The 26,872-nt window shown below is 45.9% G+C and overlaps 1 pseudogene; it reads left to right on the top strand.

Annotated features, from left to right (window-relative positions):
- Positions 1–525: 525 nt before the first annotated feature.
- Positions 526–14,461, top strand: LOC101435849 (V-set and immunoglobulin domain-containing protein 8-like; annotated as a pseudogene).
- Positions 14,462–26,872: the final 12,411 nt, after the last annotated feature.

Genomic DNA, 26,872 nt, shown 5'->3' with positions numbered 1-26,872 from the left:
AGCTGGCCTACCAACAATCCTTTGTGGTGATGAAAAGTCCCCTTGCCTCAGAGCACAAGGAACAAAGGTCCCCAGCTAACACCAACAAAACCTGCTGCTCACCAGATGGCTACAATCCTACCTACCCATCCTTGTTGCTAATTAATGAACTGAATCACAAGGATTCCCTGCCCACTTCAAAGAACCCCATAATCCATGCAGCTCACAGAATCCATGTACTAACCATAAATCATGGCCCCTTATCTCTTCCCTTCCCCCTGCTACCTCTTTGACTCAAGCAGCCATATAAGCTGCTCCCCTGCTCACACTACCCTGGAAATAAATAAGTCACCTACCTGATCATGCACATGCATAGTCTTAGATACAGATAGCAGCCACGATATTCAAAAATACACAGTGGACATGTGTATACATATTCATATATGCATAAGTAAAATCACGTAAATGTACAAGCATGCACACCATCTATATACAAACAGGATTTGGATGCACTTTTCTTTTCTTTCTTAAGGTCTTTGACACAGGATGGAAAACTTTACAGGTACCTGTGGAAAAATAAGACATAACCACAATCAATTGAAGACAGAGAGCTTGAATACTTGTCAGCTAATGTAGAAGCTGAAGTACTGGCAGTGTGACGTGTTATAGGGCTGAGAGAAATGGGTACTAATATTCCTCTCTTTCTTCCTCACCCTCCTTCAATAGATAGATGCACTCTTGCACAAGTAGAATATATATGTGTACACAAGCATGTACAGACACTAGCACATGACTATGCATACATACATACACAAGAGTACACAAGTGTGCACAGATATGCAGATACCAATTTATGCACAAACAGATAACACATACACACACGGAGCAACCCCTCTTCCCTATGGAACCCTCACTGAGCCCTGTGTTGCACCTGACAAAGAAAGGTGGAAGGGAGGGTCTGGAGCTGACCACCCAAGCCCCGGGTGTGCTCCCCTCACCCCACCTGCCCTCCTTTCCCTCAGCACTACCGTCAGCTGTGCGGATCAACGGGGATGGCCAGGAGATCTTGTATCTGGTGGAAGGTGATAACGGGAGGCTGGGCTGCCCCTACATCCTGGACCCAGAGGACTATAGTCCCAATGGGCTGGACATCGAGTGGATGCAGGTCAACTCAGACCCTGCCCATCCTGAGAATGTGGTGAGCACTGGACCCAAAGTTCCCCTTTTTCTACACTCCATAGTGTTTTCCTGTTGGGCAGCAACACCCTGGGGGAGAGGGAGGGCAGATAAGGCAACGAGACCATGACCTTCTCCCTGGGGCAAGAGGGATGAGAAGAGAACTCTGCAGTCACAATCAAGGCCCCTCTTCCCACCTCAGACCAAAGGGAAGAAGCCCAATGGCCCATGCCCTCAAGTTCCCAGTCTGACTTTATTTATTTTTTGTATAAAACAATGAAAGTTTATTTTTTCTTAAAAGCATTATCAATCAATCTCAACAATCACATTTTACTTATTTTATTCATATTAGACAGTGAGAACCAGTCCTGCCATGGTCAATTGTTCTTTTCAGAGGTTCAAAGCTGCTCTTATTAGACCTCTATATGTAAGGACAGGCAAAATTACATTAAATATTATTTATTTTTTAAAATTTCTTTGTCTCTGTTTATTTATTTTTTAATGTTACATTAAAAAAATATCAAGTCCCCTATACCCTCCCACCCCCCTCACCCCACTCCTTTGATAACAACAACCTCCTCCAACATCATGGGACATTCATTGCACTTGGTGAATACATCTCTGAGCACTGCTGCACCACATGGTCAATGGTCCACATTATAGAATACACACTCCTGCAGTCTACCCAGTGGGGCATGGGAGGACATACAATGTCCAGTAACTGTCCCTGCAGTACCACCCAGGACAACTCCAAGTCCTGAAAATGCCCCCACATCACATCTCTTCTTCCTACTCCCCATCCTCAGTAGCTACCATGACCACTTTCTTCTTCTCAATGCTACATTTCCTTCCATTACTAATCACAATTGTTCCAGAATAGAGTATCAGTAAGTCCACTCTAATCCACACTCTATTCCTCCATTCTGTGGACCTTGGGATGGTTATGTCCACTCCACCTCTGTATCAAAAGGGTGCTTAGATTCTACTTGGATGATGGATGCAACACTCCTGTTTGCAGTTGTGGGCACTCTTGGCTCCCTGGTGTGGTGGTTGACCTTCTTCACCTCCCTGTTAGCTGGCTGGGGTAAGTCCAATGAACCAGAGGGTAGGAGTTGCAAGTCTGTTGAGGCTCAGAGCCTGGCTATCACATGGAGAGTCCAGAGATTCAGGTCCCCCGAGTATACACTAAACACCAGCACCAACCACAGGTCCGGTAAAAGTGACAGGAGAGGCTTGTGAACAAAGATCATATCTAAGTCCAACTCCATCACACTCAGGAACACAAACTCCAAAGTAGGGCCAACTGACATGGCACTGAAGTCCATCTGCCATGACCATAGAACCTGTGGGTCTCTATAGCCCTCAGAAGAACCAACACCTGGGGTTGTATCTCCTTTAGCTGTCTCTGGGACTCTGCTGAGGTGTGTGTAAGGGCAACCCCTCTGATGATCTCCCAGCTCTTTTTTGGAGACTCACAGCCATATAAACTCATCTGACCTTTCCATTTCCCCCTTTTATTCAAGGTCAAAAAGCATTTTTTAACTCCTGATAGTACATGTAGGCTGAGATATTCTGCTGGTCTGAGTTGACCCTATTATTCAAGGTCATTCTCCAGCCACATCATCAGATGGTACTTGGTAGTAATCCCTCGGTGCCAGGGAGGCTCATCCCTGGGAGTCATGTCCCATGCTGGGGAAAGGCAGTGCAGTTACATGCTGAGTTTGGCTTCAAGACTGGCCATATTTGAGCAACAAGGAGGCTCTGAGGAGCTAACTCTTAGGTACCTTGCAGCTCTAGGCCTAGTTCTTATTTCAGGCACACAGGCTCACAAGCATAGTCATTAGTTAGCATCAAGGGCTCAGTGTTGGACCATCCTTCCTTATTGGTCTTAGCCATTGCACTCGGGGGATTGTTGCTGTTCCATTAGGGAATGCAACACATCTCCCCTGACCAGAATCTCAGCACTCCCCTAGACATCATTCCCAACTGTAACCACTATGAAAATATCCAAAAATTTTTATGCACCCCGCATATATGCCCTGGAGAACTCCCTCCCAACCATGCACCCCTCTCCCCACCAATAACACCCCACACCAGTATTCCTCCCCTGCTACCATCAAACCCCTCTGTGGTCCAAAACCTCCCTGAAAATGAAGTCCAATATATTGCCGGGTTCCATTAATAGTAAAATGGAATATAGTGATGGATTTAAAGGTTAGATGTAGATTACATACTAATTTAGAAAAATGAAAGTAAAAATAAATTGGGGTATCAAAAATTAAAAAATGAAAAAGCTTTGTTTTTGATGTTTTGCCTTCTATCACTGCAATAAGTGTTGCCCTGTATGCACATTGGCAAGGCAACTTCTTCCATCTCTTCCTCAGTGCCTATGTCCTTTCTTTTTTCTTTTTCTAATTATTAAGCTTGTCTTCACAAAAGTTTTAGACCACAGTAATTCATATATACAATACACAGTACTTGCACATATTCAACGTCAGACACTTTGTCCCTTTGTACAGATACTGAGACAATAGCTTTCAAACAAGGTTACACTTGGGTTTGCATTGTGGTCTATATTTTAGATTATACAATTTTCTAAATTTTTAGTTATCTTATGTTTTACATTATGACTTACATTTTAGCCTATAGGCCCCTATATATTTTTGGTGTAATTTAACATGTCCTATATCCATTCTTCCATAATCTTGTGGAACACTTCCATTGCCCCACAGTTAACACTGATTCCACCTATTCAATACTTCTTTCCTCCTACCCTCAGGACCAACAGTAACAATCACTCTTCATTGTTGAAGGGACATGTCAGAGATACTTGCAAGAATATTGAGGGCTTGACATGCTCAACTGCCCTAATGCATTGGGAGCCACTGTTTCTCTCAAGAGATACAATTTCCTCTATTTGAGAACATCAGTCCTCCCCAGGATGTGGGTATATCATCACTCTCATTGTATGGGTCTCCATCCAATGATATAACACATTATGACAAAATGAGCACTCACCCACTCCCGAGAAGGCTGTCCTGTGTCAGATTCTCCTCTTTAAGCATTTTAAACAGGTAACCTTTCTTATTATATTTTCAAAAAAGTTTTCTCATCATTATACTCTCAAACACATACCTGGCAACCTCCTATGTTCATATGTTCCCCCACCCTACCCCAATTTCTTGGGTCATATTACCCATCCTCCCATCCCTAGTCCCCCTCAAGCCCACAAACCCCCACCCAAAGGTAACCCTATTCCCCCACTTTATCCCTTCCTTGTACAAATACTTACCTCCAGCTTATCATAGACTTCACCCATGTAGGTGTCAGCTTACATCCTTCCTCTACCCCCCATTTTCCTTTAAGCCTATCATCCAGTCTCTAGCTCTCTGAGGCAACTTGGTTTACTTATTTCATATCATTGAGGTCATGTAGTATTTGTTTTTCAATGCCTGGGTTGCTTCACTCAACATAAGGTTCTCAAGATTCATCAATGTTATCACGTGTGTTTGTAGTGTATTCATTCTTAAAGCTGAGTAGTATTCCATTGTATGTATATACCGCATTTTATTTATCCATTCATCTGTTGATGGGCATTTGGGTTGATTCCAACTTTTGGCAGTAGTGAACAATGCTGCTATGAACATTGGTGTGCATATATCAGTTTGTGTCCTTGTTTTCAGTTCTACTGGGTATATACCCAACAGTGGAATTGCTGGGCCATATGGCAAATCTATGGCTAGTTTTTTGAGAAACTGCCAAACTGTCCTCCAGAATGGCTGGATCCTTCTGCATTCCCACCAGCAGTGGATGAGTGTTCCCATTCCTCCACATCCTCTCGAGCACTTGCAGTCTTCTGTATTTTTCATAGCTGCCAATTTTATGGGAGTAAGATGGTATCTCATTGTAGTTTTGATTTGCATTTCCCTGATAGCTAGAGATTTGGAGCATTTTTTCATATGCTTTTTAGCCAATTTTATTTCTTCTTTGGAGAAGTGTCTGTTCAAATCTTTTTCCCATTTTTAAATGGGTTGTTTGTCTTATTTTCAAGATATAGGAGTTCTTAATATATGCAGGTTATAAGTCTCCTATCAGATATATGGTTACCAAATGTTTTCTCCCATTGTGTAGGCTCTCTTTTCACTTTCTTGACAAACTCCTTTGAGGTACAGAAGGCTTTAATTTTGAGGAAGTCCCATTTATCTATCCATTCTTTTGCTGCTCATGCTTTTGGTATGAAGTTCATGAAGCCATTTCCTATTACAAGGTCTTGTATATGCTTCCCTACACTGCTTTCCAAAGTCTTTATGGTCTTGGCTCTTATATTTAGTGATCCATCTTGAGTTGATTTTTGTATAAGGTATGAGATGGTAATCCTCCTTCATTCTTTTACATATGGATATCCAATTCTCCAGGCACTATTTGTTGAATAGGCCATTCTCTCCCAGTTGAGAGAGTTTGGTGGCTTTATCGAATATTATATGACTGTATATATGAGGATCTATGTCAGAACTCTCAATTCGGTTCCATTGGTCTGTGTGTCTCTCCTTGTACCAATACCATCCTGTTTTCACTACTGTAACTTTGTAGTATGTTTTGAAGTCAGGTAGTGTGATTCCTTCAATTTCGTTTTTCTTTTTCAATATGTCTTTGACTATTTGGGGCCTCTTTCCTTTCCAAATAAATTTCATAGCTAGTCTTTCTAGTTCCCTAAAGAATGCTGTGTTGATTTTTATTGGGATTGCATTGAGGATGTGGGTCAGTTTTGGTAGGATAGACATCTTAATAGTATTTAGCCTTACTATCCATGAACAGGAAATATTCTTCCATTTATTTAAGTCTTCTTTGATTTCCTTGAACAGTGTTGTGTAGTTTTCTATGTATAAGTCTTTTCCATCTTTGGTTAAATTTATTCCTAGGTATTTGATTTTTTTATTTATTATTGTAAAATGGTTTTTGTTTCTTGAGTTCTTCCTGAGCTTGCTCATTATTGGTGTACAGAAATCCTACTGATTTTTTGCGCATTGATCTTATAACCTGCGACTGTACTGAACTCATTTATGAGTTCTGGAAGCTTTCTTGTAGACTTCTCAGGGTTTTCTATGTATAGGATCATGTCATCTGCAAATAATGAAATTTTGACTCCTTCCTTTCCAATTTGGATGCCTTTTACATCTGGTTCTTGCCTCAGTGCCCCAGCAAGTACTTCTAAGACAATGTTAAAGAGAAGGGGTGATAGTGGGCATCCTTGTCTTGTTTCTGATCTTAGAGGGAAAGATTTTAGGACTTCACCATTGTAAATGATGTTAGCTGTGGGTTTTTTCATATATACATTTTATCATGTTCAGAATATTTCCTTCTATTCCTATCTTTTGAAGTGTTTTTATCAAGCATGGGTGCTATATTTTGTCAAAAGCTATTTCTGCATCTCTAGATATGATTATGTGATTTTTTCCTTCAATCTGTTTATATGATGTGTTACATTGATCGATTTTCTTATGCTGATTCATCCTTGCATACCTGGAATGAATCCCAGTTGATCATGGTGTATAATTCATTTAATGTGTTGATGAATATGATTAGCAAGTATTTTGAGGATTTTTGTGTCTAGGTTCATTAGAGAAATTGATCTGTAATTTTCCTTTCTTGTGGTGTCTTTGTTTGGCTTTGGTACTAGGGTAATTTTGGCATCATAGAATGAGTTAGGCAATGTTCCTTCAGTTTTGATTTTTTGGAAGAGTTTCAGCAAGATTGGCATTAGTTCTTTTTGGAATGTTTTGTAGAATTCACCTGTGAAGCCATCTGGCCCAGGGCTCTTTTTATTTGGGAGGTTTTTAACAACTGATTCTACCTCTTTACTTGTGATTGGCTCATTGAGATCATCAATTTCTTCTTCTGTCAGTATAGCCTGCTTATGTGTTTCTAGGAATTTGTCCATTTCCTCTAAATTGCCCTTCTTGTTGGAATATAGTTTTTCAAAGTATCCTCTATGATAGTCTTTATTTCTGTGGGGTCAGTGGTGATATCTTCTTTTTCATTTGTTATTTTGTGTATTTGCATCTTCTCCCTTTTTTTCTATGTTAGTCTAGGTAAGAGTTTGCCAACTTTTTTGATCTTATCAAAGAACTGGCTCTTGGTTTTGTTTATCTTTTCAAGTGCTTTCTTATTTTCTATTTCACTTAGTTCTCTTACCTTTGCTATTTCTTTCTTTCTTCTTTCTTTGGGGTTACTTTGTTGTTGTTTTTTTACTAATTCCTCCAAATGTGCAGTTAGTTCTTTAATTTTATCTCTTTCTTCTTTTTTGATTTGTGAATTTATGACTATAAATTTCCCTCTCAGTGCTGCTTTTGCTGTGTCCCATAAGTTTTGGTATACTGTGTTATCATTTTCATTAGTTTCAAGGTAGTTATTAATTTTTTTTTGAGATTTCTTCCTTGAACCTCTGTTTGTCTAAGAATGTGCTGTTTAATTTCCATATTTTGTTGCAAAATCTGGGCCTTGGTCCTTGCAGATTTCCAGCTTCATTTTTCTGTGGCCAGAGAAATTATTTTGTATGATTTCAATCTTTCTGAATTCATTGAGACTTTCCTTGTGGCCTAGCATATGGTCTATCTTGGAGAATGATCCATGTGCACTTGAGAAAAATATATGTTCTGCTGTCCTTGGGTGTAATGTTCTGTATATGTCTATTAGGTCCAGTTCCTCTAACATACTGTAAAAAAGTTTTTGCTTCTTTATTGATTCCCTTTTGAGATGTTCTGTTCAAAGTTAATAGCGGCGTATTAAAATCCCCCACTATAATTGTAGAGGCATCTATTCTCTCATTTAGTTTTTCCAGTGTTTGCCTCATGCTTTTGGAGGTGCCCTTGTTAGGAGCATAAATGTTTATGATTGTTCATTCTTCTTGAGAGATTATCCCTTTCCCTAATATGTAGTGTCCATCTTTGTATCTCCCAATTATTTTGCACTTAAAGTCTATTTTGTCTGATATTAATATAGCTACTCCTGCACTTTTTTGGTTATTGTTTGCTTATAAGACTATTTTCCAGCCATTCACTTTTGACTTCCTTGAATCCCTGAGTCTAAGATGAATTTCTTGTAGACAGCATATAGATGGGTCATATTTCCTTATCCAGTCATCCAATCTGTGTCTCTTAACAGGTGAGCTTAATCCATTGATATTTATTGTTATTACTTTCAAGGAATTACTTATATTAGCCATATTTTCTTTTGATTTGTGTTTGTCTTATGTTGTTTGATCTTTTTTCTCCTTTTGTAGTTTTAGTTGTTCTTACACTCTTCTCCAACTCTTTCTCTCCTGTTTGTTTCTTTCCTCCTGCAGAACATATTTCTTAAAGGGCAGGGTTCTTGTTGGCATACTCTCTCAGTTTCTGTTTATCTGTGAATATTTTAAATTCTCCATCATTTTTGAATGCTAGCTTTGCTGGATAGAGTATTCTTGGTAGGAAATTCTTTTCTTTTAGTACCTTGACTATGTCATACCACTGTCTTCTTGCCTCCATGGTTTCAGATGAGAAATCAGCACTTAAACCTATGGAGCCTCCCTTGTATGTGATGGCTGTCTTTCTCTAGCTGCTTTACCATTTTCTCTTTGTCTTGTGCATTGGATATTTTGACAAGTATAGGTCTTGGGGTAGGCCTGTTGGGATTTATGCTGTTTGGGGTGCACTGTGCTTCCTGGGCATGTACATGCATCTCCCTCAACAGGTTTGGGAAGTTTTCAGCCATTATTTCCTCCAACACCCATTCTGTCCCCTTTCCCTTCTCTTCTCCTTCTGGGATGCCTATAATGCATACACTTGTGCATTTTGCATTGTCATTCAGGTCCCTAAGTCCCTGCTAGATTTTTTCTATCTTTTTATTGATTAATTCTACTATCTCTTTGATTTCAGATGTACTATCTTCCACATCACTAATTCTTTCCTCTGCCTCTTCAAATCTGTTGTTATTTGCTGAGAGTATATATTTGATTTCTTGGATTGTGCTATTGATCCCCATCATCTCTGTGATCTTTTTGTGCATGACCACAATTTCTTCTGTATGCTCTCCAAGTGTTTTCTTAATACATTTGATCTCTTCCTTCACTTCATTGAATTGGTCCATGATACATGTTTTGAGTGCTTTAATTACTTGTTCGGTGTTCCACTTCTCTTTCTGGTTTTTAGTTTGTTCATTGTATTGGGCCATGTTTTCCTGATTATTGGTATGATCTGTAGTTTTTTGTTGCTGTCTGGTCATCATTTTATCTTTCTGGGTTTATTCTGTTGATCATCTTATTCTAGACTTGTGGTTTAATAAGTTGTTTTTGTATGTGTGTGTGTTAAGTATTTTATCACTTTTTTCTTCTTATTCTATTTCCTTGTTGTTGGCTATGTTCCCTCAAAGGAAAATATTAGGTCCAGAGAAAGCAAAAGAGGTAATAAAAGAAAAATATAATAGTAGTATTGATAGCGAGTGTTAGCAGAAGAACCATGTGAGATTTAGGAGAATGTATATAGAACTCATGGAAGCTGTGTATAGTTATAACCATAAAAAAGTGGAGTACCTATAATGAGATATTCAACTGAATATGGGGAGGAATATACTATGAATTCAAAGGTCAGTGTGGTCAGGAGAGAGGGAAAAAGAAAAGAGAGGACAATAATATAATGAGTGAATAAATGATAGAAAACAGATTAGAGGTATTAGAGATAAAAAGTCAGAAATCTTGGGGGTTAAACAGAAAGAGGTGAAATGTAAGAGAAACAATAAATGATGGAGAAGAGAATGATGTAAAGGAAAGGGGATAGCATTGGTAGCCAAAATCAGTACACATAGAAAAAAGAAAATTAAGGATGAGGAAGCACAGCAAATAAGAAATGTTGTCTGCAGCACTAAAAGAAAAAAAGAAAAAAGGGAAAAAAGGAGAAAGAGAGAAGGAAAAAAAAGCAGAGAGGGGGAGAAAAAAGAAAAAAAAAAAAAAAAAGGGCAGTTGGGGGGATAAAGAGGAAGAAAAAACAAGAAACCAGACCAACAGAAAAGACCAGACAAGGCCCCAGGCAAAGAATCCTCTTTGCAATTGAATAACCTGCTTAGGAGTCTGACCTTGCACCTTTCTTCCTTCCTCACTTCCTTCTCTCCCAAGGCAGCGGGAAGGCTGGATGAGGGTTCCTGTAAGAAATTCAAATGGGTCTCTGGTGAAACAAACTCACCTGAGAAAATAATGACTCTTAATTTCTTGAGAACACCCACCCCTGCCAGGAACCCTAAATATGCTATTGGAAGCCTGTAAAGCACGTCCTACTGTTCCTCTCCCTTAGTTGTGCTACAAGGGGACTAGTTAATTTTCTGACTCCACCTTCTCCCAGACGAAGTTTCCTATCCCATGGCATTTAGGTAAATTGGGCTCTCTCACCAGATTTGCCTCTTCTCCATTCCTAGGCTCTCCCAAGTCAGCTAATAACTCCTCCAAACTCAGTAGAAAGGGGGGAGGGGGTCCAGGAAAATGAACCTGCCCTCCTTGGCCCCTCTGCACCTCCCACCTAAACTCTTCCACAGTCAGTGTCTGGAGGTGTAGGGGAATGCCAGATTTCTGGGAGTGCTGGGCTTGGGAAACAGCGGTCCAGGAGAATGTGGATTCGGGGTATTTAGTGAGGGCCTCAGGGGTTCAGGAGACACAGGCTTGTGGTTCACGCGTTTGGGGGACACAGGGCTTGGAAACTCCACCCCACGACCAGTAGTTCTCAGTGAACACCTCTGCTCTTAGCCCTGGGGGGGGGGGGAGAGGGATTTACCTTCCCACAGCTTCTGTGTTCAGTGATAGAAACCCACAGTTCTACCTTGAGCAAACACCGATTCTGCTGCAGTCTCTCCAGATCAATGTCCAGACATCTCCTGCCCTGCAGGTTCCCGAAACAGCCTGTTCCTGTTGGACTCTGTCACCATACAGCTGGTCTTTCATAAGAGAGATGATTATGGTGTACTTACTCAGACGTCATCTTGCCCCACCTCCCTAAATTCCAGCCTGACTTTATACTTTCCAAAGTGCTTGCTCTCATCTGATCTCCACACATTCTGTAAAAGGTCAGTGGCTCGGGCATCATCACTCCCATTTTCCAGGGGAGAAAACAAACTCAGGACAGTTCAGTGAATTGCCCAGGGCAGCTGCCCACCCTGCCCTCCTTGCTCTGCCTGCCTCACCACCTGTTTTCCTCTCTTCTTCCCAGTTCTTTACTTACCAGGACAAGAGGATCAACCATGGCAACTTCCCCCATCTGCAGCAGAGGGTGTGCTTTGCAGCCTCGGACCCCAGCCAGTTTGATGCCTCCATCAACCTCATGAACCTGCAGGTATCTGACACAGCCACCTATGAGTATCGGGTCAAGAAGACCACCATGGCCAGCTGGAAAGTCATTGTCACAGTCCAAAGTATGGCCAGACTCCTCTGGGCAGCCTTTCCCTGACTTCAGAGCCAAGGCCAGCTTGGCCGCCCTCCGCCTGGTTCTGCCTCTTGGCCGGGTGCTGGCTCACAACTGCCTGCTTCCCCACAGCATGGCCTGTGGTGCCCATGTGCTGGACCAACGGCCGCGTGATGTGTGGCAACCACATATTGCTGAAGTGTTTTGCCAATAGGGGCTCCCTGCCCCTCTCCTACAAGTGGGCCAAGACCAGCAGGCACATCCTACTGGGCTGGGTCCTACCACTCCCAGCACAGCTTCCACTCTGAGCTCTCCTACCAGGAGTCTTTTCATGGCTCCATGAACCAAGGTGAGGGGGACACTGATTTGGGGAGAATGGGTATGAAAAGAAGGAAGATCAGGGAGTCTGGGACCTGCTGGGGCTTCCTGGGTCATCAGGAGCACCAAGCCAAACCTGGAACCCTGTGGGAAACCCATTCTCTGGGCTTTTTCCCAGCAGTTGCTATTGAGGGAAGAAGAGGAGGCAGCAGAAGTGGGGAGTTGGTCAGAAGCAGCATGGTGAATGTGAAAGAAGCACAGTCTAAGGCAGAGCTGGGCCCTGGCTGGCTTGAAGACTCAGGAAAATTGCTTAACCTCTCTGGTTTTCTTTCTTCGTGCATGAAAAGGGAATAATATCTACCTTCCACATGCATGTGAGGATTAAATGGGACAAGGCATTGTAAAACCCCTGGCACACAGAGAAACTGCACATTACTCAGAATCAAACAAAGACTATCAGAGAAAGAAGGGGCCTTTGAGCTTCTCTGGTCTAACCATATCCTCACTGTACAAATGAGGAGACCGAGGCTCAGAAAGACCTAATTTCCCTAAGGCCACAGAGTGAATTAATGATGTCTCTGTCTTGGTACTTCTGGGGTAGGGGCTGGGGCAGGGCTGGGGGCTGGGGTGGGGGCTTTCCTTGCCTCTGCCTCAGAAGGGAGGTGACTCACCTGGAGAATGGAGTGGACCTGCTTGTCTGTGTGTGTGCATGCACATACATCTTCCCTCCCTCTAGGCTGGGTGTCCCACCCCCAACTCATGGCTGGTGTTGGAGCTCTGGGGCCAGGCCCCTCATTCTCACCACAGTCCTCCAATGCTCCTTAGCTTCAGGCCTGAGCAACGGAGACCTGGTGTTGAAGAACATCTCCCATAAGGCTGTGTCAGTGCACAGTGGTCAGTCACGTGGGCTGCAGTGTGTGGTGGTAGAGGTAAAGGTCTCAGGTGGGTGCAGGGGAGCCAGTAGCTGGGAGAGTTGGATTGGGGGCACCTGGGCAGTAAGCCCACTACCATCAGTCCATAGGCCTCAGCCCAGAGCAGGTGGGAAGCCCTGGGAGAAGCATGCAATCCTTTCTCCATAGTCTCCGTACTGGATGTCCCAGGGCCCAGAGACCCCCTGCCTGGCTCCGTCAGGCAGGTGTCAGGGACAGCAAAGCCGGACCAGTCTCCGCCTCTCTCCACAGACTCCAGGCGTGTGGGCATGATCATCAGAACCATGCTGGACTCCCGGCTCCTGCTGGGCTGCCTGATGGTGGGCATCTGGGGGCTCATCTGCTGCTGCTGCTGCTGCGAGAGCAACGGGGCTGAAGGCACCCTCAATCCTTTGTGCTACCGCACCAGCGGAGGGGCAGGGGGCGGCAGAGGGGCCTGTGACATAGCTAGTGAGATCAGGTAAAACCTGATGAGTGCTGCATGCTACCGAGGGGCGGGGGAACGGCACCCTGGCCCTCCCCACCCCTGCCAGCCACGGCCGATTGTAAACCCCCACCCCAACCCTGCCATGGAGTGCTGGGACCGCAGCATGTCGACCTGCCCCACGCTGCATGGCTTTTCTGTCTCTGGCCCTTGCCATCCCTGCTCCTCCTTTTCTCTCCTGTCTAGGCACTTCTCTGACTGCCAGTCGGTCTTGTCTAGACTGTAAGCTCCCGGAGGGCAGAGCCTGTTTTATTCTTGTTGTTTTTGTTTGTTTGTTTTCTTGTTTCCCCTGTACCCCGCCGGTGAGAACTATGGACATGCTTATTTAAGAGTTAACAGTGCCAATAACATATTAGAAACAAACTCGAAATAGAAATAGAACACGTCTAGCAGTGCTAATAACTGCATTGCCTGGAGATTCTGGAAAGGATGGAGAAGACTGAGGAACAGGAGGTGAGAAGAAAGGGCAAGGTCAGGGTTAGTTAAGGAAAGAAGGACAGGAAAAGCAGCTCCTTCTGGTGGAGGCGGTGGTTCCGCTAATACACAGGGACTGGGGGGCGCCTGGACGGGGCTGCCTGCCCTGGGCGGTCGGGACAGAGGTGGCCGAGCTGCGTCTGGAGGCTTGGGGTTGATGGCCTCCGGGGACCGCGGCGGGGTCGCCAGGCGCGGAGGGGGCAGAGAGGAGCGTAGTCGAGGCCGAGGGTCCAGAGAGGGGAGGGCCAGGTGGAGGGAGGCGCCGGAGAGAAGAGGTTGCCGAGGGTCCCCGGCTCTGCCCAGGCCGTGCCCACGCCGCGCCGCGGAGGAGCGCGCTCACCCGCCCCTGTTGTCTCCCGCAGAGAGGACGCCGTGGCGCCCGGGTGCAAGGCCAGCGGGCGCGGCAGCCGCGTCACCCACCTCCTGGGGTACCCGACGCAGAACGTGAGCCGCTTCCTGCGCAGCAAGTACGCGCCTCCGCCCTGCGGCGGCCCCGAGGACATGGCCCTGGCGCCCTGCACCGCCGCCGCCGCCTGCGAAGCGGGCCCCTCCCCGGTCTACGTCAAGGTCAAGAGCGCGGAGCCGGCCGACTGCACCCAGGGGCCGCTGCGGGTCAAGGACGGGCTCTTGGTGTGAGCGCGTCCGCCGCCCCGCGCGGGGCAGTGCCGCGGCTGGGAGGAGGGTGCGGGGTTCTCTGTCCGCAGATGGGGGCCGCGTTCGGACTGGCGCGGGTCTAGCCCGCCCCAAGTCGCCCAGTGACTGGCCCCGAAGGCATTTCCTGGAGAAAGGCGTAGAGAGGCAGAGCCTTCTCCCCTCAAAGGGGAAGGGGTGGGTGACAGCCGAGAAGGGCAGCCCAGAGTCCTCTCCGCCCCCGGGATCCCGAGGATCCAGGGATGGGAGGGTGGGAGATGAAAGCCGAATCTGTGTCTGAGAGCGGCCGAGGGACGGAGGTCCGGTGTCCCCAGCCAAGGCCGAGGGCCCCGGGGGCCGGATGGGTGGGGGTCTGGAACGAATTGTGAGCTCTGAGCTCCCAGGCAGCGCTGTTAACACAAGAAAGGAACTGTAAGACTGGAGACCGTGGAGGCTGAGGTTCCAGGGAGGTGAGGCCGCGGGGTCGGGGCAGAGGGCTCTGCTCAAGGTTGGGGCAGTTTGCTCGGGTTGGCCCCTATCCCCCATCCATGCACCACTCCTTCCTTCCCTTCCCTCCTTAGATGCTTAACTGGAAGGGACCCTCTAATTATTCCACAAACTGGCCTTTAATTCAGACTCCTGGTTTTCTCTTTCATTCTAGAAGGTCGCAAGAGGGAAAAGGGAGCCGTCAGGATGATGGCTCTATATGTTCCCTGACCATTGTCAGCATCGTCCTTCCTTCAACCCTCATCCACCCAAATTAACTTCTTTCTCTCTCCCAGATGGATGCCTTCCTTCTCAGCAGGCAGGAAGGACAGAAGAGGCATACTCTTTTGGGGGCAGAAAGACATTTAAGGTTCTCTAACAACAAAGCTTCTTTTGATGGGAAGGAATTGGCATTTAATCGTGCCAGAAGCTTTCCGATAGTTTGTCTTATTTAATCTTTATATCAACCACACAATGGGAAACATGTCTACTCTAGGGATTGGAGGCCTAAAAAACACAGCACTTCAAGGTCCGTGTTCTACTTGCACCTGCGTGTTGCACTGTGCTCTTCCTTCTGTACTTGTCTTTTCTCTGGAGATGCCAGTCTCTTTCCCTCCTGCTTGGGAAACAGGGACTCAATCACTGAGCTACATCCAGTCCTTGCTAGTTTTCGTAACTTTTTTTTTATTACTGTTGAGGTACCGGGGCTGGGGATTGAACCTGTGGGCCTCCCATGTGGAAAGCAAGGGCTCAACCACTTCAGCCATATCTGCTTCCTGGTCTTAATTCTTCTTGCTCCTCTCCTGGGATCACATTAGTTATGGGGTGTGGATGGTCCTCAGTGTAGCTGGGTTCCAAGTTTCCTAACTGAGGAAGCCTTGAAACCCTGCTTGGTTATGCATAATGAGGACGCCCTCTGGTTGGCTTGGCCATGCAAATGGTGATTGCATTGCCAGCTCTGCCTTGTTAGAGCTTGGGAAGAGAAAGGAGAGTTGATGGTGGACAGAGGGAGCTAGGGAAAACTGTCTTGGGGGGTAGGGAGTTGGGAGGGGACCCGTACATCCTCTGTGTTTCTCTGGGGTGGTAGTTCACTGCAGGGGTTGAGAGGATTAAACAGTGGAAGGGAGCAGAGAACTACATGAACCATCCATGCCTTCACTGATTTGTCCAGATTTGTGAGTTGTTCACAGATAGAGAGCTAGCCTTCAGCACACTTTTGCCCTAATGCAGGGAACCGAATGGAATGACACTGGGAGGGTCCTATCAAGGGGAATTTCCTCCAGCTCAGTCTTCTGCAAGGTGGGGGGGGGGGGGGGTGGAGAGGGAACAGAGGCAGCCAGCTGGCTGTACAAGTTGTGTCAAATGACATTATCTTACCCATTCCAGGAACCAGAGAGTCATGCTCAGACTGTCTTCACTTGAGGGGTGAGAGCAGAGTCTCTGGCAAGAAAACTCATTACAAAGCAGCAAGAGAGATTTCAGAGATGCTGGAAACAATTTCTTGTTAGGGTGACTCAACAGGGAAACCAGGGAAGTTCCTATATCAAGGCTGGGATCACAGTCATCATTATTGCTCTCAGCACCCCAGGGTGATGAAGACAGGAAGCTCTGTCCTAATGATTTTGTTCAGGGACATCTTGGTCTTTTTTGTTCATTTCTCCTGCACAAAATCTTGTCCAGTGTTGAAGGAGACCACCTGTGGTGATAAATGTTTAAGAGCTAGCTTTCCACGAGTGAGGGGGGAAACCCTAATTTGTAGCTTTTGTTGATTTCTGGGATGTAAATACTTCCATCAGGTTCATTTCAAGCTATGGACATGTCTGTATTGAGCTGGGAGAATTACACAGCAGACACCATCGTGTGGTGTTCCTGCAATACAGGCAAGTTGACAGAAATAACCACAAGAGCTTAAAAAACAGTAAAGTGTAGTAAAATAATTAGGAAGTGAGGAGTTTTGGGTGCTTATCACCTTTGTATTTAATATAGTATATTTCATTATAAGGTAATAAGATTTGATCTTTAGTAATGGCTGTTTTTAACAACTGGTTTACAATATTAGTTGGGCCATGTCACCTGGTCAATGGAAGTCTGTGCACACAAGGGCTACCTCGAGAGGGAATCAAAAGTATGGTCCTTATTTTTCATTATTTTCCACAGAGACACAAACATCACAAAGTCATATGTCTCTATTCCACTTTCTAGTTATGCCATTTGCATCTCTTGCCAGGCTTGCTGAAGGTGATTTCTAGTTCCTCAGGTCACCAAAAAATTATTTAGATAATTTACATCTCTTTGGTTCTAGGCTGCTCTTTAATTTCCCTGAATCTGTCTCCTAGGGTCCTCAACCCCAAGCGAATCTGCTGAGTCCCACTGCCTCAGTGAATTCTCTGATCCTCTTTCCCCGCTTAAGGAAGTCATCTTCTAGCTATCATCACCTAAGACCCTAATTCTCAAAACCGTAAGTGGTGTGGAGTCACAATGAGTTTTCTTTTATGTCTTCCGATTAGAGTCACTATTAGTATGCACGCTGTCTCATTACATTTCAGTTACTCTGGGTCTAGGAAGACAGTGGGGACTTTGCAGGGGAGGGTGTAATTCTTCTTCCTCATTAGAAACAAGGGAATTACCCAGTCCCTGTCCTCCCAGATTATAAAACGACCTGACTCCTATGGGTTTATGCTGAGGCTGCCTGGAGATAGGTTTAAACCTTTAACCCAGTCTCCAGAAGCTGGCTAGGACACGGAGCCTCCTCTCTGTTCATTCCCCCATTTAGTGGGAGTCTGGGAAACCTCCAGTCTGGAGTTTACACTCTTCATCCAAGAGGGACATCTTGAGTAATCATTTCATTTATCCCTGATGGATGGAAACAAAACCAATTCCGTTCAGTTCTTTGTACTTAGATTATGAAGAATGTGCTGAAGGGAAGGGTGTCAGGCAAGCGACCACCAGGCAAAGTGGCTGCTTTGGGAGATCTGGATGAGCTTGGGAGTGGTCCCTGTGCCTGTGGGGGCCGGAGGTGTAGAAGAAATGGCCTTCCACCACCCCTGTGCCCATTGCCTCCTCAGGATTCTAGGATGCATTTTAGAAAGGCAGGATGAACACTCAGCACTGGGATGGAGAGTGACAGAGAGTGACAGAGGCAGGACACTGAGTGGAAAATTGGGGCAAAGTTGCTGAACTCATTTTTATGGAGGCTGAGTATGAGGTTACAGTGGACCCCTGCATGGGCATTCTCAGGGAGGAATGGTGGGAGGAAGAAAAGTTGCAATAAATATTTGTGTGTTAGCCTTGTTCACATATGCAAAAAAAACAACCTCAGGTTTGGAGTTGTGCGGATCTGGGTTCTTAGTTATTTAATAAACTCCCAGAGCCTCAGTTTCTTCATGTGTAAAATGGGAGTAGTAAATAGGGCTATTTCAGATGAAGGGCCTATCACAGACCTCATTACATAGTAGGGGCTCAGCAAATGGTTCTCCCCAAACCCCGGCTTTCCTAATATGTAATTTTATCTCCCACAAGAGGGTGTTCCTGGAGGCACAGATCTAACCACACAGAGAGGGGGATGGAGAGAGAAGAAACCTGGGGGATGGGACTTGGAGAGGGCTCACCGTTTGGGGGAGGAGGCAAGGAGTTCAGGAAGCAGCAGGTAGTGAAGTAGGAGAACCAGGACTTGCCTCTGAGTTCTGGAATCCATGTGCAATTACTGAGGACACCCCTTATTAGTAGTAGTGATACTAACAATAACAGGAAGCACCTGAAACACAAGCTCGGCAGGGCCCCAGAGTCAGGCTTGGGGTCAGGCTGCCAGAATCCTCAGGGCGCCTCCCGGGTCCAGATGAAATTACCGCCCTTGGGCGTCCGTTCTCACCTGCTGCCTTGCAGGCCCACGTCTCCTGCCCTCTGTGGTGCCCTCTAGCACTGACTTTGACAGTCCCTCCCAGGTGGACGTCTCCAGTAATCCCAAAGTTGAGAAGGGACACTCCCAGTGCAGGGCATATGGATTTTCTTTAGCATTTTGGGAGAGTCAACTCAGTCTTACAGCTGGCCTCCTTCAGCCCACTACAGACCCCATTTCTGCCTGTCTCTGGCCAGGGAGGTGACCATCGTCTCCTATCAGTACCCCAGATGCCCCTTCTGGCTCCCTCCCTCCCCCTTCTCCATCTGTCTGGATGCCAGGGGCACCCTGAGGCCCCTCCCCACCATGACTCACCTGAGTCCCTGCCAGCACTCTCCAAATGCTGGGATTCAGGCTCCCAACCCCTGCCACATCTCATCACAATGGCTCTGCCAAGCCCCTTTCCTCGCCTGTAAAATCCTCCCCACCTCTCTCCTTGTCCTTTCTCTTGGACTGCACCCTTTTCCAAGAAGGCAGACTGTCCACACCCTCTTCCACTATTCCAATCTCTATCTTGCTCCCAGACAAGGGGAAAATGGTGTTGACTTCACTATCTTTCTGAGTCCTGCTACCCTCCCTTCCCCATCAGACTCGGCTCCCCTTGAGATCTGGACTTTCTCTCCCCTTTTAGATTGGGAATTCTCTGCGGATAGGGGGATGTCTTCTCCTTTCTCAGCATCTATTACCTTTAAGATCCTAGAATCTCTCCCTCAGCTGACTTTCCCTACAGTTACCGTGATGGGTAAAATTTGTACTAGAGACTCTTCATCTATCCCCTCCCCCCAATTTTGGGATGATGTCCATAACCAATGCCTGTGATTATTTCAGGGAAATCTCAAAGGTGTGTATGTTTGTGTGTGTGTGTGTGTGTAAAGATTGCCCTCTCTGAGAGGGGGTGTAGCCCATGAGTGAAGTCAGGCAGGGCTCAGGACTCAGTCTGCCTGGCCCTCTGGGCCTCGCAGGGCAATGGGCCTTGTCAACCTGGCTCTGTGGGGAAGGCCCTAGCACCCCTGTTCCTTGACAAATAGGCTCTTTGGAAAGCTCTGCCTGTGCAGCATGCAGGCTTCTCATTCCTAGTTCTTGAAGGACTTGAGGAATTGGCATGTCTGTGATCACCGCCTTTGAAAAGTTGGACAACAGGTCCTTGGTGGCAGTCTAACCTGCTATTATAACCTTGTTCCTGGGGGAAGTTGGATTCCTTCCTTTTGATGACTATCAGCCTCTCCAGGAATGCAGCACACAGTCTGAGAAAGTGAGGCATGTGGATGAGAATAATTTCCCAACCACCCGTACCACTCTACGCCAATGGTGCCCGAATTATGCTCCCAGTCCAGAATGCCCTTCTACACCCTACACTCACTTATTTGCTTAGATGTTTAACAGATCTCTGAAATTTAGCATGCCCTAAACAGTGCCCTGGATTTCCCCTAAATCTATCCCACCCACTGCCTCACCCTTCACAGTTGATGGAATGCTGTCCTTTCTCCATTCCTTTCTTTCTCTCCCTGTCCCCCATCCAATATGTCAGGAAATCCTTCAGAATAGATCCAGAATATAACAGTTCTCCCCCTCTCCACTGTTACCTCCCAGCACTGAGCCACCATCATTTCTTTCCTTAGTTACAGCAATAATGTCCCAACTTATCTCCCGCTTCCTCCCTTGCAGTTTATTCTCCACAGAGTAGCCAGAATGAAAGCAAAATCATTCGTTTTGTTTTGTTTTTGTTTTTATTTATTTATTTTTTTATTGACTTTGTAATAATATTACATTAAAAAAATATATATATATGAGGTCCCATTCAACCCCACCAACCCCACCCCACCTCTCCCCCCCTAGCAACACTCATCCCCATCATCATGACACATCCATTGCATTTGGTAAGTATATCTTTGGGCACCTCTGCACCCCATGGTCAATGGTCCACATCATGGCCCATACTCTCCCCCATTCCATCCAGCGGGCCCTGTGAGGCTTTACAATGTCTGGTGACTGCCCCTGAAGCACCATCCAGGGCAGCTCCATGTCCCAAAGACGACTCCACTTCTCATCTCCTCCCGCCTTTCCCCATACCCATCAGCCACCATGTCCACTTTTCCCAATCCAATGCCACCTTTTCTATGTGGACACTGGATTGGTTGTGTCCATTGCACCTCTATGTCAAGAGGAGGCTCAGATTCCACATGGATGCTGGATGCAATCCTCCCACTTTCAGTTGTAGGCACTCTAGGCTCCATGGTGTGGTGGTTGTCCCTCTTCAACTCCATCTTAGCTGAGTGTGGTGAGTCCAATGAATCAGACTGTAGGTGCTGGAGTCTGCCTGATGTCTTCACCTTTGACTGAGAACCAAAGTCAGGGTCCTTACACTGGTCCTTCAGGCTGTATGGTCACCTCTCTGACTCAGTCCACCTCTCTTCTTGCCACGGCTCTTTCTACTTGAGCCATACTGCCTCCCAGTGATTTCTTGAGCACCATGGACTCTTTGCCCTGACGTTTTCTAGGCCCAGAATGGCTCTCCTCCAGACTTCCCAATAGCTAGATCCCTTACCTCCTTCAAGTTTTGCTCATCTCGCTTCCTTTCAGTGAGGTCTACTATGGCCACTGTTGTGGGTTGAGTCATGTCCCCCATAAAGACATGTTCACATCCTAATTCCTGGTCCTGTGGATATGAACTCATTTGTGTGTAGGAACTTTAAAGATGTGTGGGCCAAACGGAATGAGGATGGGCCTTAATCCAATATGACTGGAGTCCTTGTAAGCAGAGGAAATTTGGGCACAGTGAATAGGAGTGAATAGAAGACTGAAGGAAACAAATGGCCATGTGACAGAGGTAGAGATTATTACGGATTGCCAGCAAGCCACCACCAGAATTCTGTAGATTTCAGAGAAAGCATGGTCCTATGGACACTTGATTTTGACCTTCTAGCCCCCCAAAACTGGGAAACAATAAATTCCTGTTGTTTAAGCCAATCAGCATGTTGGATTTGTTTTAGCTGCCTTGGCAAACTAAGACAGCTACCTATATCACAGTTCTCTTCTGCCAGGACTCCTTACTCCTTTTATCCCTCTCTAGTTTTTCTTTCATCCACAGCTCTTAAAACCCTCAATATGCTATGTAATTTATTTGTTATGATTATTGCTGGATCTCCCTCTTCTCCCACTGTAAACTATATAAGGGTAAAGATCTTTGCCTGTTTCATTCATCAATGTATCTAAGCTCCAAAAAAATGCCACGCATTAGGATAGACAATAAATATTGTTTCAAAGAATGAAGGAGGATGGGAAGAGACAGACAAAGGGCAGTGGAGTGGAGTTATCCTCATGCCCCAGGGTCCCTAAGGAGGTGAGAAGTGAGTAAGGAGCAGCCCATGTCCTTGTGGATGGGCTAAGAGGTTCACAAGGTTGTCTGAGTCCAGAAAACGGATTAGCTGCCCCGAATGGGGGAGGTCCAGATATGGACTCTCCCTATCACAAACTCTAGGCTCTTGGTTCCCTCAGCAGTTGGGATGTCTGAAGAAGGGGCACTTACTGTGCATCTGTATGTCTCTCATTAAGTATTAATACCTGAACCTTCTAGGATCTCCCAGTCTCCCTAGGGAGATCATTAGCCCCATTTGGAAAAATTAAAGAATGCTGCACATAATGTCATTTTTTTTTTAAGATTTATTTTTTATTTATTTTTCTCCCCACCCCCAGCTTGTCTGTTCTCTGTGTCTGTTTGCTGCTGCTTCTTTTTTCGCTTCTGTTGTTGTCAGCGGCACGGGAATCTGTCTTTCTTTTTTTTTGTTGCATCATCTTGTTGTGTCACCTCTCCGTGTGTGCAGCACCATTCCTGGGCAGGCTGCACTTTCTTTCGCGCTGGGCGGTTCTCCTTACAGGTTGCACTCCTTGCGCGTGGGGCTCCCCTACGTGGGGGACACCCCGGGGTGGCAGGACACTCCTTGCGTGCATCAGCACTGTGCATGGGCCAGCTCCACACGGGTCAAGGAGGCCCGGGGTTTGAACCGCGGACCTCCCATGTGGTAGACGGACGCCCTAACCACTGGGACAAGTCCTCCGCGCCCTGATGCACATAATGTTGATTCTGCTTCATACAAGGCATTGGGGGCATTGATGTTATGAAATCACTTGTGGGAAGGCTTCTTGGAGGAGGAGTCCCTGGGACTGGGCCTTGAAGCCTCTGATTGGAGAATAAAATTGTTATAGGGGTATATTCCAGGCTGGGAGGTGGGGGAAGGCCTGAATAAATGTGCAAAGGGCAGGAGCTTGTCAGGTTCAGGGGACACAAAGAAACTGGCCTGCCTGCAATGAAGGGTGTGGTTGGGCAGCTTAATGCTGAGTCCTCTTCACCTTAAGGTCTCTGAAGGGTGGGCTTGGGGTGTGCTGCCCAGCTGGAATGCTCCTCAGGAGGGGGTTTGTGTGAGAGTAAAGGCGGATGCTCTTTCCTCCATGCTCCAGGGTGAGGCCCTTATTTCTCCACTAAAAATGTCCAATAAGGCCGCATTCTTCTGGGGGCTCCAACTTCCTTTCCATCTTCCCCGGATGCCTCTGACCCAGATGGTGCATGACAGCTCTTCTTCTCTCTATCATGAAACCTAACTGACTCAGTTGTCCAGGAATGAGGCCCTGCTCTGATGGCAGCATGACAGGCTGTTCCCCTGAGGCAAAGGGGTAATGGGTGTCTCTCAACTAATTGACTGGATGACCTCACAGGAAGCTGTGTAGTGAGGTGGTAGGGCTTTACTGGGGTCGGTGATGGCCTGATTGCCACAAGCTTCAAGAGACAGAACACAGCAAACCGCTAATATGCTTCTCTACAAGCTTGAAAAAATTCCTACATCCAGGGCCTTGATTCTCTGCTATCCCCTCGCCTCCTCCAGACAATCATTGGCCTTCAGAAAAACACTGGACATTCTTCAGTCCATAGTAGCTGAGTAGCCAGAGGCATTATCTGCTTCAGCCTGACTCCAACTGTGTAGCCAAGAGCCTCCTGCAGATGCTGCTCTCAGCCTCAGGGACCTGCACCCCTCCCCCCCACTTACTGTCCCATGGGAATCTCCTTTCATCATCCAGCCTGACCCTGGAACTCCTTGTTGTCCTTCTCCCCACGGGCTTCCCCAGGAGAGGTCCCAGAGACACTGACTTGGCTGATGTGACTTCCTCTGACTCCTTCAGTCATCCTGTGTCTTATAAACCAGCTCCTTCAGAGTGGCTGAAGAGTTTTCTCTTTGTCTGCATGTCTACCTGACCAAACAACTACTTGAAAGGCTCCCGTGAGATGACATCAGGGAATCCATGTACATAGTCTGTGTGGGACTCTGAATGTTGCAGGGATGGACACATGGTGAGTTGGAGTTGGAGAGGGTATGGGTTAAGCCCACAGGAGCCCCTCATGGCTTCTGGGGTAGCTCCAGTCTCTCTGCCATTATTGACTTTGGGTTCTGCATGTTTTGGGGCTTTCTGGAGCTGGCTAGCGGGAATTCAGACCAGGTGTCAGGGAAGCCAATAGACATGATGGGCCTGGACCAGTTTGGGCAAAGAATGCCATGGGACACATGGGGGATGTCTTACAGTTCCTCCATCCTCAGGTTCATTCTGAATGAACCTCACCAGAATGGGCCTGCCCAAACCTACATGACTATAGGCATGTCTTAGCTCTCCTGGGTCAGAGTTCAAGGAGGCAGAAGAAGAGGTAGCTTTTCTTCCTCAAACCAACTTACCTCTAAATTATTAGGCTGAAACATATGAAATCACCCATAACTAGCCAGTTTTGTTTTTGTTTTTTTAGGATGTACTGGAGATTGAAACTGGGACCTTGAATATGGGAAGCAGACACTCAACCACTGACCTACATCTGTTTCTCACGTTGACCACTTTTTATTTATAGAAAAAGCTCTTTTTATATGGTTCAACCTACTAAATTGTTCTATGTCCAAATGTTTGTTCCTTTGAAAGTCCCTGTTCTTTGATAATTAAAGGCCAGTACATCACCATCCCAGAGTTCTCAGGATTGGTGAAGAAAATATGAACTAGAGTGGACTTAGTGGTATTCTACTATAGACTTATTGTGATTCTAGCAATGGAAGAAATGATATCATTGATGTGGAGACAGTGGCCACAGGAGTTGCCAAATGCAGGGAGAGGGAAAAAGTGGTATGATATGCGGGCATTTTTAGGACCTGGAGTTGTCCTGAATGACATTGTAGGAACAGAGGCAGGGCATTACATAACTTGCCAAAACCTGCCAAATGGACTGGGAGAGGGTGTAAACTACAATGTAATTATAATCCATTCTGTGTAGCAGTGCTCCAAAATGTGTTCATCAATTGCAATGAAAGTACTACACTAATGAAAGAACTTGTTGATGTGGGAAAAATGGGGGGTGTGGGAGTGGGGCATATGGGAATCCCCTATATATTTTTTTAATGTAACATTTCGTGTGATCTATGTATCCTTTAGAAATAAATAAGAATATATATATATATATATATATATATATATATATATATATATATATTTTAAAAGGGCCAGTGAACTCTTAACTTGACTCTAAAACTTTCTCTTCTTTCTGTCTTTCCAGTTTTGGTAACTAGCACTTCTGATGGCATACTCAGGTCAGACACTTCACATGTCATCCTTGACCCCTTCCTCATCCCCTTCCCCAAAGCCAATGCCAGGTCCTCTCTATTCTACTTCCTAAATATTTCTCAAATCCTTTTGCTTCTGCGTTAACACCCCCTCTCCCTCACCTTAATTCTAAACACTTGTGGCTTCTTGCTGGGATTATTGTAATGACTTCATCTTCCTGCTGTCACTCTCTCCCTTTTTCAATCCATTCTGCACACAATCACTAGAGTGATCTTTAAAAATCCAAATCTGATCACATTATTTCCCTTCTTAAAACTCTTCAGAAGAGGACTTCTGGGAAAAGGGAAGATTAGAGAGGCAGATGGACCACTTCCCTCCCAGGAAAAAAAATAGCTAGAGGACAGCCAGTGACTGGAAGTCTGCTCTGGGGCTCAGAATGCCAGGGGAAGGCAAGACACCACCCAAAAAAGAGAGGGGAGAAGGAAAAGATTCTTATCTGGCTGAAAAATCTCATGAGTAGAGCTCAAAAAACAGCAGTAGTTGCCCTTCTCCCCACCTATAGAACAAAGAGCAGTCTTTGTACTGCAGCAGCTGTGGCCTGCAGTGACTGCAGACTGAGAGGGTTGCAGGGGTCCTTTTCCCCAAGAAAGGGGAAAGATAGGAACAAAACCTACAACAAATTCAGGTTTTGGTCAGTGAGCTCAGTCTACTGCATTGGAGGGGCCACACACTGAGAATGTGCAGGGAGCTAAAGATAATTTGCCTTCTCGAATACTCTCTGTGCTGCCCTGGCTGGTTGTTAAAAAGGCAGAGGGAGGGAAGGTGTGGCCAGCCAGGAATGGAGAACAGCCTCTGAGAAAGTTTGTGACCTTTGGCCAGCTCTGAGGACATTGCTTAGGTACACCTTACCTGCCTGGGGAGTTACACAGAATGCATTCCTCCCTAGCACCTGAGGTTTGAGCTGAACAGTCTGTCAGAATGCCATCTGTTGGCCAGACTGAAAAAGTGCATGAAAAAGTAAAAGTAAAAGTAATAAATAAGAGACCAGCAGGTGCCTTTACTGCCACCCTCTCCAAGGGCCTTGAAAAATGGCCTGCACCCCATTACTGGGTCTTTAGCCCTAGTTTGAGCAGTTAAATAGAGGCAGTATTAAATATCTAGAATGAGTTGAGCCAAGAGTCAAAGAACAATGGTAGCACACAGCTACTTAATAGTAAATTCCTAGGCATGAGAGAGAAAGTAAACATCAGAGTAAACTCAGCATCAGAATCAGATGCCTAGACAACAGCAAAAAATTGCAAGCTATACAAGGAAAAAGGAAGATACGAATCAGGCAAATGAACAAATCAAGCTCTAGATGAGACACAGGACATGAAACAGCCATCAGTGAGGCAAATATGAATCTCCCAATTAAAATCATGGAGTTGAATGGCACATGGCTAAAGAAATAAAAGATATTCATAAGACACTAAGTGAGCATAAAGAAACATTTGAAATC

Source organism: Dasypus novemcinctus, chromosome 13 (genome assembly GCF_030445035.2).
Source record: "Dasypus novemcinctus isolate mDasNov1 chromosome 13, mDasNov1.1.hap2, whole genome shotgun sequence".
Taxonomy (NCBI): Eukaryota; Metazoa; Chordata; class Mammalia; order Cingulata; family Dasypodidae; genus Dasypus; species Dasypus novemcinctus.
The sequence above is the reverse complement of the archived record's forward strand: the minus strand, read 5'-3'. Positions and strand labels throughout refer to the sequence as shown.